The 13,407-nt window shown below is 47.3% G+C and overlaps 1 protein-coding gene across 6 annotated transcripts in view; it reads right to left on the reverse strand.

Moving 5' to 3' along the window:
- LOC138262030 (histone deacetylase 9-like) overlaps window positions 1–13,407 on the reverse strand; it is a 285,528-nt gene that overhangs the window by 141,324 nt on the left and 130,797 nt on the right. The gene's annotated exons all lie outside the window — the stretch shown is intronic.

Consider the following 13,407-nt stretch of genomic DNA (forward strand, 5'->3'; position numbering starts at 1 on the left):
AATAAGTGTGAGGGCACTCTTGCACTAGCAAAGGTGTCCCCACGTAGTTCAGGGCCATTTGCCAAGACTTTGTGAGTGCGGAGACGCCATTACACGTGTGCACTACATATAGGTCAATACCTATATGAAGCTTCACAATGGTTACTCAGAATATGGCCATGTCACATGTCTAAGATCATGGAATAGTCCCCTGATTCCAAATCTGGTATTGAAGAGACAATTCCATGCATCCTGGGGGCTCCACTATGGACCCCCAGTGCTGCCAAACCAGTTCTCTGAGGCTTGCACTGCAGCTACAGCTACTGCCACCTCACAGAAAGGGTTCTGCCCTCCTGGGGTCTGCACAGCTCAGTCCCAAGAAGGCAGAACAGCACATTTCCTCTGAGATCAGGGTGTTACACTCTCTCCTTTTGGAAATAGGTGTTACAGGCAAGGGAGGGGTAGCCTCCACCAGCCTCTGGAAATGCTTTGAAGGGCACAGTTGGTGCCCTCCTTGCATAAGTCAGTCTACAACAGTTCAGGGACCCCTTGTCCCCTGCTCTGGCACAAAACTGGACAAAGGAAAGGGGAGTGACCACCCCCCTGTCCATCACCACCCTACGGGTGGTGCCCAGAGCTCCTCCAGTGTGTCCCAGACTCCAGCCATCTTGCTTTGCAAGGTGTGGGGGCACTCTGGAGGGCTCTGAGTAGCCAGTGCCAGCAGGTGACGTCAGAGACCCCTCCTGATAGGTCCTTACCTGATAAGGTAGCCTATCCCCCTCTCAGGGCTATTTAGGGTCTCTCCTGTGGGTTCTCTTGAGATTCTGCTTGCAAGTTTCCTTCAGGAATCCTCTGCAACTACTATTTCATCCTCTGACCTCAGATCAACCGCAGCCTGCTCCAGGAACCACTGTAACAGCAACAAAGTATCTACAAGGGATACGTTTTCTCTGCAACTTCAGCTCCAGCCAGCAACTGCAACAGTTTCCATGGTGTGCATGGTTTTGGGACTCCCTGTCTTCATCCTGCACCAGAAGGACCAAAGAAATCTCCAGTGGGGTGATGGAGTCACTCCCCTGCTCATGCAGGCACCTTCCAAAATGACGACCGGTACCCTTGGACTCCTCTCACAGCGACGAGCATGCTCCTAAGGACACAGAGGGTGCACCCCATCGACATAGACTGTCCTGAGGTCCTGCTGATGCAATTTGGAGGAGGTAAGACCTTGCCTTCCCCAAGAGTGACAGTACCCCTGTGTACTGCGTCTTCTTCACCTCCTGAGGCTTCTTTGCACTATTTCCAAATTTCCTTCATGAAAAGCATGGCCCAGGTCCCCAGCACTCCATCCTATGACACTTAACTCGCTGAGTTGTTCTCCGGCAGCGTGGGACCTTCCTTTGTTGTGCTGCACCAACTGCATTTGCACCTCTTTTGTCCCCATGTCCTGGGACTCCTGTGGGTGCTGTCTGGCATCCTGAGGGCTCTCTAAAGTGCTGACAGCCCCCTCTTTCTCCTCACACAGAGTTGAGGCCCCCAGGTCCTTCCTGGGTCCAGCCAGTGCCATTTTGATGCAAAACACATATTTGTCATAACCAAGGCTTGTTGGTGACTTCCAACACGAAATCACGTCTGCATCCATCTTCACGTCGTGGGACATCTTCTGCATCATGCAGGACCCGCTGGCTTCTTCATAGGGTGCATTCCTGCAGTCTTCATCCAACCAGGGACTCTTCTTTTGCACTCTCTTCTGGGTTGGTAGGGGCTCCTGCCCTTCCTGGGACGTCTTTTGACTTCTGGACTTGGTCCCCTTCTTTTGCAGGTCTTCAGGTCCAGGAATCCAGAAGTTGTTGTTTGCAGACTTGGATGGTTACTGCAAAATCCCAATCATGAGGTGTAGTGTGTCATAAGGAAACTTGCAGTACTTTATTCCTGCTTTTCTGGGGTGGGGTTATTTACTTACCTTTACTGTATTCTTACTCTCCAATGATTCTGCAAACACTACACTTGTCTAGGGGGGAATTCGTTATTCGCATTCCACTTTCTTAGTATGTGGTTTGTGTTGCCCCAGACCTATTTTCTCCCATTGCATTCTATAGCATTTCCTATTGTTTGCACTATCCTATGTCTAATTATTTACCTTATTTTGGTGTCTAGTGTATATATTGTGTAAAATACTTACCTCCAGAAGGAGTATTGCCTCTAAGATATTTTTGGTACTGTGTCACCCAAATAAACTACCTTTATTTTTGGCAACACTGAGTATTGTCTTTACCTGTGTATATGTACTGTGTAAGTATAAGTGGTATTGCATGAGCTTTGCATGTTTCCTAGTTCAGCCTAAGCTGCTCTGCTATAGCTACCTCTATCAGCCTAAGCTGCTAAAACACTACGACTTCACTAATAAGGGATAACTGGACCTAGTATAAGGTGTAAGCACCCAAGGCACCCACTACAAACCAGGCCAGCCTCCTACAATCCACCAATCAACATGGAGCACTCTGTATAGTGATGTAATATTGCCTGAAAAGGTATCCTACTAGTATTTTAATATTCCACAAAGCCAATTCTAAAGCACTGTGCCATGTCTGCCTGCTAGTATTGCACAGACCCAGAGACAAGACCAGTATGCCGAAAAGTGAAAAAGAGCGGTAAATGCTCGGAGTGATACTTCATTCAAGATTGTATGCACCACTTACATGTTAATACCACCTGCTCTTAATTTGAAGCATCGGACTTCAATCACCCTGCATATATGTGATTACTGTGGTCAAGCTCTTTTCCTGTAACAGTGCATCAACATCCTCCTGGTTATTCCTTCCAACACGTCTCTGACTACAGAACTATACAGTCTCTTCTTATCTTTGCCTGGGACATACTAATAACACCTGCACAGCTTTGGTAACTCAGAACTTTCACATATCAAACAGTGATCTAATTTTAAGGCCCATGCTTAGATCAGAAATCAGTGCAGAGTTCAACTGTGTCAGACATTTCCTGGTTGTTCCATTCCTGCAAGCCACTAAGAACCTCCTCCCAGTTCTTCTTCCCAAAGTATACCACTGTGTTTCTGGGCAGCAATGTACATGTGGAGGATTTGGATGCATGTATTATGAACACACAAGACAACACAGTAATAAACTTGATTATAGAAGATGGCAATTATTTTTAGGACACCTGTATCAAAACTACATGTTCATATGGCTTGTTTTAGATCAGATCTTTTTTTTTTATAGTAGCGATGTCTTTACACCCATCAACAAAATGAATGATTAAGGGGACATCTCTTTATGTATAAAGTCTCAAGCTATGGACTCCCTTCAGCTGAACTTTTAGACATGTCTTGATTTAGATTTTTTGAATTTTGTAAAGCAGTAGTAGATATATATTTCTGATTTGCATATGAACAATAGGAGGACAGACTTTCAGTTACATATTGCCCAGTTCTCCTGGTTAAGTGAAAGAACTTTGAAACAGTCGCAGAGTTAATCAAAATGAATGTCTGATACGATTCATTTTGAACACTGTGGTTGGAGAGCTTTGCACAGTGGTAATAGCTAAAGCAATGCAAAAACAAAATGCATTTCCATCCACTTCTTTGAAACCATCTACATGACTGACAATACTATAATTATTAGTTTGCCCCATCCACCAGAAAAGCTTATAACCCCACCATCTTTAAAAGGCATCATGGCTGGCATGGCTGTACCTGCCAGTTTATGAACCCACCATCTTTAAAAGGCATCACGGCTGGCACTGCTGTACCTGTTAGTTTATAAACTCATTCTCTTAAAAATGCATTATGGCTGGCCCTGCGGTACCTGTTAAAGTCTAACCTCACCATCTTTAAAAGGCAGATCATCTGGCCGTGCTGTACTTGCCAGCTTATGAACCCATCACCTTTAAAGGGCATTATGGCAGGTGTGGTAAATCCATTTTAGATTGCCCTTGGGAAACAGGAGTCTGCTTAGAGTTGCAGGCCTGTGCCCCCGTCACTTAGTGACCTTTTACCTACTTAGCTTGCTCTGTTTTATTTCATTTATTTTATTATTTCTTTCAGATTTCACCAGTGTTTACATTTTATAAGAAATGCTTTGATTTTTATTATCAGTGCCATTCTGAGAAGGCATCTGTATCAGTGATACATATATGTATTAGCATTATGTCCCTTTCCCACTTGTGTGTGATAGGAACATCCTGTGCACTTGTTAGGGATTGTTTATGCAATTGCCAACAACAAGTCTGCCACATTATCAGTTGTTTAGGAATATAGGTGTTTCAGGGATCCCACATGACCTCTATAAATACACCTCGCAACGACATGGTCATTAGAGGGGTTCCTTCCAGATGCCATCTATGCTGCATGGCATCTTGCTGCAGAACTGAGCTTTTGTGTCACCCCAGAGTCTGACCTAGAGACCTCAAACCAAGGTAACAAGTGTTAGGGGTCTCTTCTCATGGACATGGTACTGGCAGACTAGGTTTAGCATACCTAGCTCTCACTAGGGTGGAGAATTAGGCTTTCTTGGTTAGGAATTTTATATCTCACGTCAATTGTAAGATGGAGTTCTATTCACAACTCTCATCTTCACAATTCTGCTTCTATTAATGTGCATTATCCAAATCATTGCAGCACATGCATTTTATCCTAGATTGCACTCTTTTCAATAAATATATTGAAAACCACAACTTTCCTGAGAGGTCTAATTTAGAGTTCATGCATGAGGCTGCCAGAAATCACCTTTGCTTACTGAGTTTTGGTGAGGTAGTGCTTGTGAGCCGGGAGGGTTGGCCCGACAGTTGCGACTTGTTGAAGGAGTGACTCAGTCACCTACAAACAAAAGTGCTGTCATCCCTAAACCAGCAGTCTTGATTAGGAGTGAGAGTCCAACTACGACATGGAGCCACAAACGATGGTGTTTTGACACCAATTTACAGATATTCAGAGTATCTTTGTTTCACACATAGCAGGTACCCTAAGTACCATTATATGGAGACGTCCATGGTCTAAGGGATAATCCTCCTCAGCTGAATAGGGAGCACCTAACTAGGCTGTAGGCTGTTCAAGCTCTAGTGTTCCTTCTCTATCTACATTATTCAACATGGTTAATGACATAAACTTTCCGGAAAATTACAGACACACATTAAACCAACAATTGATAGCCCATGGCTTAATAGATGAGGGCGGGGATATCACATTTATCCTGGAAGCTCATGAAGCTTACCAAACAGAAACATTCTATTCCTGGGTCACCTTTCCTGAAGAAGATGGCACAAAAATTGAATTTTACACATATAGAATAGTGAACGTACCGCAATGGTACCAGGCTTACCAGTATTTAGAAATACCGCTTTCCTATCAAGAACATCAAAATTGGTTCAATGGCACCCTACCACAAGTAATACAACTTGTGAGATTAGGTCCCTTAAGTAATGACGGACCAACGTGGCCCATGTTTGCCACCTATACACCACATTTTGACATGCAGGCAATACAATTAGTTGATGTAAGCACATTTTTTAATGACCTAGTATGACTTTACAGACGACTGGTACAATGCTCTATGCGAACTTTGAATACCACCCCAGCACGAGCTGCACCAGCTGGTCACCAATTGGCCATTACTGGGAATAACCCACAAACAGTAGATTCTATCATGGACAAGGCTCCCACGGAACGTAAAAAGACTCTGTTCTGTATAGCACAAAAAACTAACCAGCTGGAAACATTGTTTCCCCATATGGGTGCCCAAGATAAACAAAGAATTCTCACAATGTGCTTGCCATTCGGAATGGTTACCTCAGTGGATGACTGCACCACATGGGTAAAGATTTTGCTGCCATCTATGCTATAATGTATGGTACCCCAACACTTGCCAGCTTACCAGAACCTCAGTGGATGACTGCACCACATGGGTAAAGATTTTGCTGCAATCTATGCTATAATGTATGGTACCCGGACACTTGCCAGCTTACCAGAAGTGTTAAAACAGTTCAAAATGAGCACAGGCTGCTCCAGCCCTAGGTTTGAGGATGAAACTGATGTGGAACTTCAACACAGTCTCCTCAATAATGTTAAGTAACATTATAGGAGAAGCGGTAATGTTGTCAACTACAGAATATTATTTCCAAAAGGCCCCTGAAAGGTATACTGATACACATCCCTCTAGTACCTTTCAGGAAATGCCGGATAGACGGAGTGAGAGAGTGGGGCAGTCAGAGCAACGTGCTGTCTACGTGAAACAGAATAAAGACTCACAGCGTTTCTCAGACAAAAAAGAGGAAAAATTCCCACAACAAAAGCCACAATTCAAAAAGAAGAGTGTGGCAGCGATTTTAGTCAAATATGCCAGCAAACTTGAGAACATTGCTGAGCAACAGGACATGGGCAGTGACCCTGCTGGACAGCGTGGCAGAAGTGATGATATGTCACCAGAGTCTGAAAGATTATATGAATGTGACAGCAACTGATGACTTTCTTGTAATCAAGAACGCGGATGGGCCCGTTCTCCCACCCGACAGGTTTTGTGATTTAAGTATTCAAATTGAGGGAGACATAGAGCACACTATTAGTGTAATTTTTGGGGAAGAACTTAATTGTGATATCCTATTGACAGTTCTGGTTTCGCATGCAGTAAAAGAAGCCTACGCTGTTGACTGGGCTTTGGCACAGGCACCCGTGTTATACCTGAACCATGTAGAGTGGGATAAGGGTTTTCTCTACCATGTATTACCTATCAGGTCTACACCACAGCCTCAGCCCCAATATCCTGTTAAACATAAGGCTAATGCTCCGGTTAGAGAGGTCCTCACTCAACTCGAGTACCAGGGAGCAATAGAGCCCTGCGTCTCTGCAATAAATAACCCGTTATTCCACATTGCAAAACCAGACCATTCATATAAAACAGTCTTAGATTACAGACACCTAAAAAATTACCCACGCACATACGCCATACAAAATGCAAATAGCACTGCACTAATTAACAACATAGTGCACAAAAAATACAAAATAACCTTGGATATTTCCATCGTATTTTACTGCCAAAATTTAGTCCATGAAAGTCGGGTCTTGAGTGCATTCTCCTTTGGCCCACAAAAATGTTTTTGCTGTTTGCCCCTGGGCTATAAGAACAGCCCTGGGTTGTCCTAGGCCCGTGCAACATCAATATTGCATGCTATTAACCCAGAGGCATTGTCCTAAGTGGATGACATCTATCTCACAGATCACAAACTCAACATTCATCTTGCCAGGGTCGATCGGATCATTTTAGGGTTCACAGCCCTTGGCTACAAATTTAATTTAAAGAAAACTAAAATAGCCTTTCTCAGTGTATTGTTCCTGGGATACGAGCTATCAAATAAGGGCAAGAGCCTGGCCCTGAATTTTTTTAGAAAAATGTGCTCAACTTCAACCACCAAATACCATCAAGAAAATATAGTCACTACTTGGTTTCTTTAACTTTTGTTCAGGACTTACATTCTAGATTATGCACAACACATTAAACCACTCTATGATTTAATTCACCCAGATTTCTCAAGCAGACACTGGACAGTTGAACACACACACATCCGTAGAGGATTGCAGCAAGAAATGCTAGAACCAAAACACTTACAAACTTGTAACAACAAAACAAATTTGGTCATTAGAATAATTGCTGGTGCCATCGGGTTCACCTATGTCACCTTTAAGGAGGGCAACACGGTGCCCGTAGCACACAAATCACATATAGACTCCAACAAAGAACAACGCTTTGCACCTACAGAATGTTTGTTTACTGCTGTACAGATGGCAGTGATTAAGGGGAGGCCAATTGCCCAAAGAAAACGCATTATTGTTGTTAACCCCACTACCAGCCTGAGAGGCTGTCACCAAAGCGAGCATCCCTAACACTAAAGCAATACATCCACGTTGGATTCAATGGGCAACCTCCCTGACTGCCACTGATGCTGACAATTTGTTTTATCTAAAACTGCAAACACAAGAATTTCTCCAGTACAAACAGGAGTATCCCACACCTACTAACATCCTGCCACTTGACAGGTACCAAACTGTCATTTCCACTGATGGTTCAGTACAATTAGCTGTAGGTACAAAACATCAATACTTATCCGCTTGCCCAGCTGTGAGCAGAGTGATGAAAGATGATATATTCACCCTCAATATACCTACACACAGACCCTGGGGGACTGCACCGCTCAGTTGGCTGAGCTCAAAGCTCTTATTTTGACACTGGAACATACAGATCCAGAACAGCTCACAGTGATTATGTGTGATTCGTACTATTGTATCCAGTCCTACAATGATTATCTTAATCATTGGTGGTTGAACGAGTTCAGAGACTCAGAGGGGAACACCATAAAACAAAGAATTCTGTGGGGGAGGGTGGCTAATCTAAACAATAAGCTACCAGATGCTCATGTAGTACATACACTGGGCCATCAACATGTTGGAGTACATGCTGTAGGAAATACTTTGGCTGCTAAAACAGCCAAAACCGCAGTAGCTACGGCTTCTGTTGCTGCGGTGGATCGTTCTCATATGAGATTGGATATTGCGATTCAGGCTGCCATGAAAGCTTCAGCTGAGGGCAAGCCTCTTCTAAAAGCTCATCCTACAAAATATTCCTACCATAACAGTGCACAGAAGGCTGTCTTTGCAACAATTCCTGGGGTGGGAGATTGAGTGATCCCCAACCAAGACGAGAGATTAGATCTCATCAAAGCAGCGCATGAGGGTAACGCATCAGCTCATGCTGGTGTCACAGCCACAATATCACTCTTACAGAAACACTTCTGGTGGCCGGGTCTATACAAACAGACCAAGCAATATGTTCTTTGTTGTGATATTTGCCAGCAGATAACAGGGTTCAAACATCAAACACCCATCGCAGACATCCCTCTTAGTGTCCAATAGGCCACTACAATGTGTGCACTTGGACCATTGTGCTCCCCGGTAACTTGATGGTGCATACAAATACATCTTAGTTGCTGTTGATTCTTGTTCTAGATTCCTGTGGGTGTGGCCACAGTGGTCGGCTGATACTCAAACAGTTATAAAAGACTTGATGGTCTTTATTGGTACATATGAGGTTGCAGCATTCTTCTTGGACCAGAGTTGTGCATTTGCCTCTTGGGCATTCAGGGACACCATGAGGACGATGGGTGTTGAACTCCATTACTCTTCCTGGTATCATCCTAAGGGTAATTCTGCTGTGGAGAGGAGGAATCATGACCTAAAGCAGTCCTTAACATCTAGAGTATTAGGTTCAGGCCATAGTTAAATTCATCACATATACAGGATCCAGACAGCACTGAATAATCTGCCAAGACGGTCCTTGGGGGGACGCACTCCTTATGAGGTCCTCTTTGAGATACCTATGTATATCCCAGATCTAGATGACCCTTGTATGGTGGCATAGGACACACCTTTTGACAAAAATGAAAGTCTCAGGTGGTCATTCTGACCTCGGCGGTAAAAGGCGCCTACCGCCGGTCAGAAATCCTCCATAATCCCGCTGCGGTCGCGGAAACCCGCCACGGTCATTCTGACCCGCAGAAGGCAAACCTCCGAAAATCCGACTGCCGCAACAGACCGCCAGACCAGCGGTCGGCGGAAAAGTGGAGGTGACAAAACCTCCACCGTCACGCCAACAGAAATACGCCCATGCCATTACGACCCACGAATCCACGCGGCGGTCATTCAAACGCGGTATTCCATTGGCGGGACACACCGCCGCGGTCAGAATACACACAAACGAACAAAACTCAGCCACATTGGACGATTTGAATCCCACACACCTGATACACATACACACACCACTCCCACACACACAATACAATATAAAACACACACCCACATCACCCACAAACCCCTACGCTAAAAAATTCGTAAAGAAGGCAAGAGCGAGACACCAGCATCCAGAAAATAACAGCCACAGCCACTCAACACCATCACCCACACACTATCCACACACAAAACAACACACACCACCACACTCAACTCACTTAAATACACATACTCCACCCCACACATCATACACACCACCCCATGGCACCCCAAAGACAACCCCGCTTCACAGACGAAGAACTCAGGGTCATGGTGGAGGAAATCGTTCGGGTAGAGCCCCAGCTGTTCGGCACACAGATACAATACACCAGCATTGCCCGGAGGACGGAGCTATGGCAGAGGATTGTCGACAGGGTGAACGCAGTGGGACAGCACCCCAGAAATCGGGAAGACATCAGGAAGCGATGGAACGACCTACAGGGGAAGGTGCGTTCCATGGTATCCAGGCACAACATCGCCGTGCAGAAGACTGGCGGAGGACCCCCACCTCAACCCCCACAATTCACATCATGGGAGGAGGAAGTCTTGAACATCCTGCATCCTGACGGCCTCGCAGGAGTCAGCGGAGGAATGGATACTGGTAAGTTGAAGCTTCAATACTGCTTCCCCCCCACCTGCATGCCAAATCATACCCCAACCCTCACCCCCATCCTCGAACCCCACCCTCACCCCCACCCCCATCCTCACCCCCACCCTCACCCCCACCACCATCCTCACCCCCACCACCATCCTCACCCCCACCCCCAGCACACCTATTCCCCGCCAATGTCTCACCATCACAACCCACACATCCCAAAACCTAGGCCTGCATGCGTCCACTAAGCATGGACACCCATCACCAAAGCATGCCCAATGCATATACACATCCTCCCCACAAGCCACCCTCACCAAAGCCCCCACACACGAATGCCAGCACTTGGGGACACGAGAACCCATAGATACACCCATATGCCACTCATTGAAACTATAACCATCCCTCTATACCCCTGCAGGACCCGACCGTCAACACACCGCGGCGGAGGGGCCAGAATTCTCCACACCCCCCACCCAAGAGGCCGTCAGCGATGACAGCAGCTCTGTCGACCTGGACACCGATGACCAGCCCGGACCATCGGGGACCTCTGGACAGTCGGTTCCCCTCACACAGGCCCAGGCCACTACAGACCCTAACCCCTCTGGGAACACCAGCACAGCTCCCACCCAGCGGGCCCATGCCTCTGTCTCCAGGGCGCGTCAATCTGCGGTGTGTCTACCACTACAGGGCACCCAGGATAACCCACCACCCCAACAACAACAGGGACCTGGGGGCAGTGGTAGTGGGCACACCGCCCAGGGGGCAGAGGCCCAGGGAAACAGGGGAACTCGGAGGGCAGCTGTGCGACAGGGGGGGGAGGAGAGGCCCAGGGAACCCACTCTCCACGAGGTCCTCACCACCATCATGGGAGCATACAACCGCTCCCAGGAGACGATGGCGACGGTACTGGCCTGGTTCCAGGAGATCCAGGCACTGCAGGAGGAACACTATCGGGGGTACAGGGAGGACATCAGAGCCATCAACACCACCCTGGTTACCATGGTAGGGCTGCTGCAGGACCTCGTCAACACCAGGGCGGACACTCAACAACACCCAAGGGCCCCTGCCACTAGCCTGGACCAAGAACAGCCAACCACCTCCGCCGGCGCTAGTGGATAGGAGGCCCCCGCACAGCAGCAGCCCATCAGACCCCCACCTCCTGCAGGAGAAGAACCACCCCGCAAGAGGGCCCTGAGATCTCGCAAGAAGACAGAGTAGGATGTCAAGACCCCCGCCAGCAATGGATACCACCTGATGTCATCCCACTGTCCCACATTGTCACCCTGTCCATCCTTGAACTGCCCATGCTCCATCTCTCCACAGGCCTCTGGACAATGCACCTGTGTGACTGTTACTCTGGACTCTGCCATGGACATTCCTTCACCATAGCCCCCACCCACTTGAAACCACCCATCCCATTTTGAGCACTTAAATAAACACCTATTTTGCACCAAAATATCTGGAGTCTGGCTGTGATTTCAATATATTGTAATTGACATGACAGTGCAAATATGTCCTTGTACATGGTGAAGTCAACAAACAGCTGCCACAAAGCTGTAGTCCATGGGGAAACGAAGCACAGGACTCGTAGTGGGGACCCCAGATCTGAAATAGGGAGGGAAAAGCCAAAACTCAGTCATCATACACTGGGGCAAATAGACAGGCAGCAGAGATGCAGGAGAGTAGTTAACATTTACTAAATTATCTTTTAAATGTTACCTGTGTCCTATTGGAAGTACTGTTCAATGATTCTGTCCCTGTTGTCTGTTTCAGCCCCGTCGTCTTCCTCCTCGTCACTCTCCTCAGGTTCCACCGCTGCCACAACACCACCGTCTCGACCATCCTCCTGCAGGAAAGGCACCTGGCGACGCAAAGCCAGGTTGTGAAGCATGCAGCAGGCCACGATGATGTGACACACCTTCTTAGGTGAGTACATTAGGGATCCACCTGTCATATGCAGGCACCTAAACCTGGCCTTTAGGAGGCCAAAGGTGCGTTCGATCACCCTCCTAGTACGCCCATGGTCCTCATTGTACCGTTCCTCTGCCCTGGTCCGGGGATTCCTTACTGGGGTCAGTAGCCACGACAGGTTGGGGTACCCAGAGTCCCCCACTAGCCATACACGGTGTCTCTGTAGCTGTTCCATCACGTAAGGGATGCTGCTATTCCTGAGGATGTAGGCGTCATGCACTGACCCTGGGAATTTGGCATTTACATGCGAGATGTACTGGTCAGCCAAACACACCACCTGGATGTTCATTGAATGGTAATTTTTTCTGTTCCTGTACACCTGCTCCCTGTCTCTTGGGGGAACCAAAGCCACATGGGTCCCATCAATGGCACCAATTACGTTGGGAATATGTCCAAGGGCGTAGAAATCACTCTTCACTGTAGCCAATTCGCCCACCTCAGGGAAAATGATGTAGCTCCTCACGGATTTCATCAGGGCAGACAACACTCTGGATAACACCTTCGAAAACATGGGCTGAGACATCACAGAAGCAATTCCCACGGTTGTCTGAAATGACCCACTTGCCAAGAAATGGAGTACTGACATGACCTGCACCAGAGGGGGAATCCCTGTGGGTTGGCGGATGGGGGACATCAGGTCGGGCTCCAGCTGGGCACACAGTTCATGGATAGTGGCACGGTTAAGACGGTAGGTCAGGATAATGTGGCGTTCTTCCATTGTCGACAGGTCCACCAGCGGTCGGTACACGGGAGGATTCATCCGTCTCCTCGCCCAACCCAGCGGACGGTGCCTAGGAAGGACAACATGGAGCACACAGTCAAGCAACCCACAGGTACGTACTCACAGCTAGCACAGTAAACGATTCTCTATGCAGTGAATGGAGTGTCTGAGTGGCTATGCAAGGCCTAGGCCTGTGTGACGCAGTTGAAATTGAGCCATGTGGGCCCTGGAAATGGCGGCTGCCTGACCTGTGAAGTGTGACAATGGGATGTGAGGTCAATGCGCTGGCGTGGCACACCGCGGCGGGCGGCGGGCCAA

Source organism: Pleurodeles waltl, chromosome 10 (genome assembly GCF_031143425.1).
Source record: "Pleurodeles waltl isolate 20211129_DDA chromosome 10, aPleWal1.hap1.20221129, whole genome shotgun sequence".
In the NCBI taxonomy this organism is placed as follows: domain Eukaryota; kingdom Metazoa; phylum Chordata; class Amphibia; order Caudata; family Salamandridae; genus Pleurodeles; species Pleurodeles waltl.